The following is an 8,822-nucleotide window of genomic DNA, read 5'->3' as shown; positions in this document are numbered from 1 at the left end:
ACAAGATCAGAATTCGAGCATAAGGCAGCCTCGTCGTTTCGGTTTAAAGAGCCAGATGTTAACTTGAATGAATAAATACTATGTTAACTTGAAATGTTAACATCACCTTTAAACAAGATCAGAATTCGAGCATAAGGCAACCTCGTCGTTTCGGTTTAAAGAGCCAGATGTTAACTTGAATGAATAAATACTATGTTAACTTGAAATGTTAACATCACCTTTTGTGAAATAGATTAGCCACTTATCCTTTTATGTAGATTTGGCATACAAAATCAGCCTATTAGAATTGTCCTCCAGGTAGCTACTTAAGTAAAGTATGTTCATTACGCCAACGAACATGATCCTCAGACCCCAAAATCACCATTCATTACAAAGTACATATTTGCAGGTCTGTGCAAACAACAAGGGTCGGTGGTTTTTAATTTAATACGAAACTTTATCTCTACTATCTCCATATTGTTATTTCAAATGGTTGATATTGGTCCATTGTAAGTTTGTCAAAAAGTGATGGTTACGTTGGTCTTATGGGAGGGAAACCATGTTGGCAACGAAGAAAAGATGGAAAACACAAATTAGTAAACAGGGACATTGCAGTTAAAGCTAAATTGCGCAAGCTTCGTATATAACCAATCTCACAAGGTAACTTCTTCACTTGTGTTGATAATTTACACTAAAAGTTATATGATTAAGTAGTATTTGGCAGAAGGGACAGTGAAAAGCTGTGAGTCTTAATTGTCAGGAGGAACATTTATGGGTGCAGTAGCATTTGCAACAACATCAACATTAGTATTACATGCTGAATGATTATGAGCTGCTTTTAAAGCAAGAGCCTGATTAGAAACTTGTTCCAGAGAGCCATTGTCCAGTTGTTGAAGACTATAATCCACATAGAAACACCTCTCAAATAAAGTTATCTTTGTGATCTTCAGCAGTAACTGCCGAACGTTTGCAGTATTTGCTCAGTACTTTTAAAGTCAACCAGTATTCACTGATGAACTCACCAGATCTTTGCTTACGTGAAGCTAGCTGATATCTAGCAAAATTTTTCACTTGTATTTGATTGTGAAACGTGATTGATAAGTAGATTTTCTTCCTTTGATGAGATTCTATTTACAAATGTTTAAAGTGTTCTTACCCAGTATTTCCAAAGTTTAGAGAAGAGGGTGAACTTAGGTCAGTATCAAATCTTTTAGGTCTTAAAAACTTATCCATGTCAATTAGAATTAGAATAAAACAGGAAAAATACTATTTAACATTTAAATTATATGAGATGATTAAATTGCAATGAAAAATAAAACCCAGTTAATAAAGTAATAGAATAAAGGGTTTTAGTCATCTCAAAACAAACCATATAAAATTAATATAGTTGAACATTACAGAATAATACATTAAGTTTTTAACAGAACATATGTGATGTAAACATATGATAGTTTGTATTGATTAATTATTCACAACAATGGACAATGTAAACATATGATAGTTTGTATTGATTAATTATTCACAACAATGGAAAAATCGGCGTTATAAATATAATAGGTTTATTAATAATTGTTCAAAAATAAAATATTATGCAGCCTGGAAAATGATCAATGTTGTGAATCTGACATAGTGATCGTAATGCTTATATTCTAATATCATCTGAGATATTAAATGAGCTTTTCTTCTATGTGCTAAACTGTTGGAGTTAAGTCTAAGGAGAATGTAAATAGGCCTAACTAGATTACTCCACTTGAATTCATGAATAATTTATCTGTGTCAAACCTTAGAGTAGGTTTGAATGTCAATGGAATACAATTAATTAAAAGTAGTGTGTCAATAAAATGTCTCTCAAATTAGTTTTTTTTTCATTTTAGTGTGTTTTTTCTAATTTAGTTAAAAATTATATAACTAATTATTTTGTGGTACTACTCTTTACCTTTCGATTACCTTTTTCTTGATTACTGGTGTAGAAGTGTTCTGTCTTAAGGTACTCTCGCGTATAAGAAAGGTAATAAATATTTACCTCACGTGCATATCAATACGACTAGTGCCTCTTTTTAGTAAGGCAATCAAATCTTGCATTTTATCCAGTTGTATGACTTCCTGATCAGTAATAGTTTATTTTATGAAAACCAATATGGGGTCATGCCCAAAAATTCTATTATAATGTCAGTTAAAATTTTGTTGAATAAGGTATTGTATTGTATATTAGTTCAAGAATGCCTGGCACGATATCGATAAATTTATTCTATCAAATAATGTAAATCATTATATAAACAATTACACGTTTTTATAATACAGTCAAAATACTCAAATCTAGAATTGCAAAAAAATCTGAACTTAAAGTAAGCAACATATTAGTAACTGATAGGGTACATTTTTGACGTGACAACGTCTTAAATTAGGTTGCGGCTTGGAGTCACTCATGAAAAAGTGTAACGCCCGGTAACGTTACGATGCCCGTCCAGTGGGTCCGCCGCACGGGATCCGCACGGGATAAAGCAGATAACTGTGGGTCCGCCGCACGGGATAAAGCAGATAACTATGTTTATTCGTGAAAATGTGGAGTGCTTAGATTCGTCATTTACAACAACTACAACAATAAAGGTAAATAATTGTACAATGATATTTCATTATCGTAAACTATGATTGATTGATTAATTGTTAGATTGACACAAAAGTTGAGAAACTGAGTTTATAGGTTATGTCATACTATTGACAAATGTTGATAGTATTAAGTAAATTATTAGTTTAAATCACTCTGCAATCAATCGTAATTCAGTCGATTGAGAAGAAACAGCGCGTATTGCTAGTCAAACATTTAAAATAACAAATTATAACCTCTAACCTGTCATAACAGTGCGACCAAACAAACGAACTAAACCGACCAATCACCACGCGCGGAGTTAGAATTTAACTGTGTTTAGCAAGAATTTCAAATTCCAATTTTAGTAAATGTTTTATTTAACTTTACCATTTACAATAACAAACTTTAATTAATTTCAAATTATGTACAATGTTTTAGTAAACAAAATATATTTCTATAGTTAAAATTTGTGCAATTCTTATTTTCATTCAATTCCTTGTTCCTATTGTGCAATTTAATAATATTCATATCAATAAATATTCTACCGAGAAAAAGACGTTGTCACGTAAAATCTTCGCCCGTAAAACCGACTTTACAGGCAACCATAATTTTTTTTTTAGGATAGAACATTTGAATTTGGCGCCACAGACATAAACTGGAAACTAGAACCTCCCGTTTTCGGTTGGCTAGAACGGTACTTTAACGCAAGATTGCTCTAAAATCAAATTGTTTACTAAATTTTAACATTCACTTTAAACTCTACTTTTTCTTTTATACTCTATGCTTTATTACAATATTGTTTTACTCTATGATGTGAACGAAAACAAGAGGTCACACCATTATTCTTCTAATACCCTCCCTACCCTATCCATAAAATATAAACATCAACCAGTACAGAGTTTTTAATAGTGAGGTTGGCCGATACCCTCTCCTGTCATGAGCAGATGGAAAGTATAGCAAACAAATTACCTAAAGGTCTGTATGGTCTTAGAAGGAAGGTTCACTTGGCTACCTCTATTATACAACGGCGACGTACCGTCTTTTGAAACTCACGTACAGTATTCTGTGGGGGATCGTTAGTCTTTTGCAAAATATCTTTGTTCTCAATAAAAGTGCAAAAAGGGATTGCCACCAAGTGTTATTAACCTTGTATTTTTTACATTTTGTGAATTTGCAATATCAATATCGTATCTCAAAATCATAACATATAATACCCAAAACACCATACATATAACACACGATATAAGAACACTGTTGCAAAACTCCACTAGTTAAAATTATATGAAAGAAAACCGGGCTACATTGGCCAAATATTTTTACAAATCGTAACATCACTGATTAGGCAAACATAAAGCACCACATGATTCAAACCGATTTGATTGGTGACCGTAACAAAATAGGGGTTCTGTTATTTAGTTAAGTAAAATAACAATAAAGTACTGTTCACGTTATTTAAAGGGTGGTGGTACCAACCAATCACACAACTAGGATTAAGTACAGTATTTCATCCATACAATACAACACAATATTACATCCGCCGATGTAACACCCAGCCTAAAAAGTTCATAATCATTAAACCACATTCATTGTTACACTATTTAATTCTCTCAAGATAGGCTAAAAATGAATTTTCTACATCATAAATTTATACACGAGACAATCCAACTAAGTCATATATTAATATTTCATTTGTGTTAGAATTTGCAATGCCATAAATCACTGGAAATCTTTTATATTTTGCCATTTCAATATAGGTGGTTGCATTTAAACGGTCAAGATCGATGGATTGTAATATGCATCGTTTTTTAAAAAGTCTTAGTAATATTGACCAATATTTACTTTTTGACATTTTCGGTTGTCGGACCTTAATCACTCGTTTAAGAACAACAATTTAACAAATACTTTATATGGTAGGTTCAATAAGATAATTATAACAGATAAGTGCTTAGCTTCAGCGAATTCATTGAATTTAAATATCTGCACACATACACATTACATACAAATGTATATGTATGCTGTGGTAGCATGTCAAAATATATTACTCCTTGGACACAACAGTTTCAACGTTTCAACGTAATTTTCTCCCACCGTAAAGCGTTGGTGAAAATCCTCTTGCTGTTCGCCATTTTATACGGGCAGGGCTGGCAACTTACAATAGTAGGTACTTTTTGGTTTTCCTAATAGAATAACTAATTTAAGGAAAATTTGTGTAGTAGTTTTTATGTTGTGGTATGTTTTCAATATAATAATAGTTTATTTAGTCTGATAATGTTAGGCATCTGAGTGTAGTTCTTAATCGTGCCTATGACCGATTTGTTCAGCAGTTGAACGGAAATTGACATAAAACTGGTAGAATCTTTGTGAAAAATAAATACCCTGTCTAAGTTAATTATTTACATAACCTTAATTGGTAAATAATATCAATTAATAACAGAGGTCTACTTCAACGAAACATATCACTGAATTTCTCACTAAAGACACGATAATATAATATGCTGTGTGGGGGACTCCTGTTTGAGGTGACAATCAAGAACTATATTATCTGCCATATTAAAATGTAAAGGTTAGGCTGGGCCTATCTTGGAACAGTTTGAAAATTTAAAAATTATTTGCGATTTTTCTTATATTAATTAGCATATATTATACTTGGGACTTAAATTATCTAGTTTGCAATTTTATGGAAGCAAACTAATAGTGTAGTAATGGAAAAATTTTGTTTATTATTTCAGAATAAATAAATAATTAAAAAAAACCTCCAACCAGTTATCTAATTAAAATACATCAGCAGTAAGGTTTTTTTGATCTAATTAATAATTTGATAACCTATAATATGGCATCATATTATGATTCCTAAATTAGATTTAGGCCTATTGATCTCACGATATCAAATATTTAATTATTTGCTGGAGTTTCAAATCGTTATTTCCAATGTTTTATTAACTATTGTATTTTAGTCTCCTTGAAAAAAAACTGCTTAACGTATAAAGTTTGAGAGGTGAAGATAATCAATAGGGTAACTAAAATTGTCTTGTGTTTGAGCAATGTTTCTTTCTGCACATAGTTTATTTGTTCATCACATAATCAGAGTTGTGAATGTACCATGTTCGTATGGTTGTTATTGTTGTCAGCTGTAGCTTTTGATAACAAGCTAAGAGTACTGTAGGTTTAGAGTACATGGATGTTTTCTTTACAGCGTTCTAGTGGGATATGGTTCATTCCATTGTTCTAATAGTTGCCTTAATCCTTTTAATACAGACCAATTCATGATTTACCAGACTAATTGTGATGTGCAACATGGAAGCTTGCATTAATGGCCAGGGGAATTTCCAATCAGCACTCTCCTTACCTCAGATCACGTTCCACATCGTCCCAATTTTTCCACTGTATGAGATTACATTCTGGCAAAAGAAGAAAATCATCCCTCAAGATAGTTTCTAAATTCAAGCTCAGATCACATGAGCGCTCTTAATGGTTAACTTTAACTTCAGTACTAGTAGTAACATTATTTTGATAACTTAATTTAAACCTACTTACATAGCATAATAACAGGTAGTAGATGGATAAGTACAGAGTGGCCTCCAGATAAGACTGAAATACCTAGACTGTAAGAAAAGGGTTAAGAATAGAGTGTATAAAGTGCTAGGAGGGGTGTCAGGTGTGTGCATTGACACTTACACGTGCCACACTGAGTAACTTAGGTGACATGTAGTGTCTGTGTGTTTTGTAAATAATCATGTTTTTCCCTATAAACTCAATTAGCTGTTTGTGTTTAAGTCAGTAAATATTGTTAGAAGTTCTTGATCTATTGTATGTTACTATGTTACATATGTTACAGGTTGTCGGTTTTTACAGGGAAAGATTTTTAATTTTAGAGAAAATACTGTCAAATTTGATTTACTGAGCCTACTTGAGACTAATCACATATAGAATGTAACAAAATATTCATCCACAGGTAAATTATACATATTTTCCTATAGACTGGGTTTCTAAAGTTTACATTTTTGCCTAAATATAGTTAAAAACTGTAATAAAATTGTTACATAGGGACATGTTCTCGAGTTTGACGTATAGATAATGTGATGCAACCAATTATATGAATTTAGTTGACGTGAATGTGGCATTGGGAATTTTATTTCTTTACAATGAAATTAATTGAGACACATACATTAAATTAGCAAACCAACCACTCTGTCAAATAAGACCACTTTGGTTATCAATAGGAAAAGGAAATGTAAAGAATTAAAAACAGAATAGAGAATTCAAGTCGAATCAATGTGTATTCATAATATGGATTTAAGAAGTTGATGTAGAACCAATATGAACCAATAATAAAAACAGTTCCCTGACGTACTGCCATGAAAATGTCCATTGATTATAGGTAGACCACTGGTCAGTTATGATTGGTTTATTATTGTAAACAAGACATTGTAACCTGTAGCCTACTTTTTAGTTCAGATTAACTTATAATAATTTTTAATTGTTAATAAATTAATAATCTTTATTTATAATAATTGCATGTTCCTATATAGATAGCTTACATAGATTTGATGCACAATATGTTTCTCATGTTGATGAAAAAATCGTGTTTGCCTATTCCATTAATCAATTGTAGTTGTTTTTACTTGTACTTTTTTGTTCTCTAGTGTACAAATTCAATATGAACCTGTGAAGTTTATCTTCCTGTTTATTAAATATGCAACTGAAATATTGTAATGTTGATGTTGAATAAGTTAATATTAGTTGTAAAACAATTATATAAATGTTTTCACAATTTATTATTGTTACAAGTTATAACTTTTCAAGCAAAATTGTATCAATGTACATCCATTAATTACATATTTTGTTATCATTTGTTTATTTTTGTAATATAATGTTTTATATCTTCTTTTAGACTAAGTATTATCTACATAAGGAATAAGTATTCAAAAATGCTACAAAAATAAAGTAGCATTTCTTTATCTCTATAATCATTTGATGAGTCTTATAATTCTAGGTTGAGCTGAGTTTTTCATACAACAGCAATATATCAATTTGTGTTTTGTGTTTATGTATGTATTTGGATTGTTTTGTGTATTTATTTAAATTATTATTGCTAACTTATTGTTGATTACTGAAATATATTATTATTATCGTTATTGTTTTTGTTCCATAGAAATGTTTCTTTTTAATTATTTATAATATTAACTATTTCTGTATTTTTTAAAATTAATTTGTGTTATGGCTAACGCTGTAATTATTGGGGCATTTGTGATTAGATTGACTCTAGGATTGGAGTATTTTATCACACTATAACCTTTTATAAGTATAGTAGTTAAGTAATTTTTGATGCTATTCGATGTATATAAAATTGTATATTCAGTGAATAAAGAGATTTTTTATTTAAGTGTAAGAACAAACTTTAGCTTGATTCAGTTATTTTTTTACAAAAATGTTACAATTTTATGGTAAAAAATGTTTTGTAAACTCTTTATATTCTGGGATAAATAATACCCAGAAATTACATGCTTTGTAGCCGCTAGGGGCGGGTTCTGTCGCGGCCATTTTTATGTCAGGTGTTTCTCCGTTCAGTGGTTTAAGTAAACATTATCATCATTTGGACAACCATTTACTGCTTGACAGACGAAAATGTGAAAAGTCTTATGCTTATCAGTCAGTGCTGTTGATAAATATTTATTTTTTCAAAAATATTGTGCAAAGATCTAGTTATGTGCATTATTATGCCTGTCACTTTGTCTATCTGTGAAAATCTAGAATTTACAAAAAGATACCAAAACGAGTAATGTGCTTCTAAAGTTGCTTTAAACGAGTAATAAAGGTAATTACTATAGGGAAAAGATTTTTCCCATTTATGGTTATAAAAAGTAGTTTTGCTGATACTTATCAGAAAAGTTTTTTAAAGGCTGCAGTATAATAAGAGGCCACCACCACAATATAATCATATGGTTATCTAAACAACTATAGAAACAAAAAGGTTTATATGAATTACGTTATAGATATTTTAACTTATAATATAATTCAGCTGTATATTATAATGGTGTTTTGATTGTGACATCTAATAGAGAAAATTGATCTCTTACAGCCTATAAGTTCTAAATGTCAGTTTTGTGTTATAACTCAAAAATGATCAAATTTGAAAAAGGATAATAGGATTTTGGCACTTGTCACTGTTATGTTACAAATTGTACACACTATGTTTCAATAATGATTATTGTTATATTTCATTTTAATCCTTCTTTTTCAGACGTGTAAAAAACTT

General features: G+C 30.5%; 1 protein-coding gene across 5 annotated transcripts in view; it reads left to right on the top strand.

Annotated features, from left to right (window-relative positions):
- Nucleotides 1-4,638: 4,638 nt before the first annotated feature.
- Nucleotides 4,639-8,822, top strand: part of LOC124364700 (zinc finger protein 2 homolog) — a 52,939-nt gene continuing 48,755 nt past the window's right edge. The window contains exon 1 of one of the 5 annotated variants that reach the window (XM_046820381.1): nucleotides 4,639-4,723. The gene's annotated coding sequence lies outside the window, so the exon portion shown is untranslated. The other 4 variants (XM_046820382.1, XM_046820383.1, XM_046820380.1 and 1 more) reach the window with 4 other exon arrangements.

Source organism: Homalodisca vitripennis, chromosome 6 (assembly GCF_021130785.1).
Source record: "Homalodisca vitripennis isolate AUS2020 chromosome 6, UT_GWSS_2.1, whole genome shotgun sequence".
In the NCBI taxonomy this organism is placed as follows: domain Eukaryota; kingdom Metazoa; phylum Arthropoda; class Insecta; order Hemiptera; family Cicadellidae; genus Homalodisca; species Homalodisca vitripennis.
The sequence above is the reverse complement of the archived record's forward strand: the minus strand, read 5'-3'. Positions and strand labels throughout refer to the sequence as shown.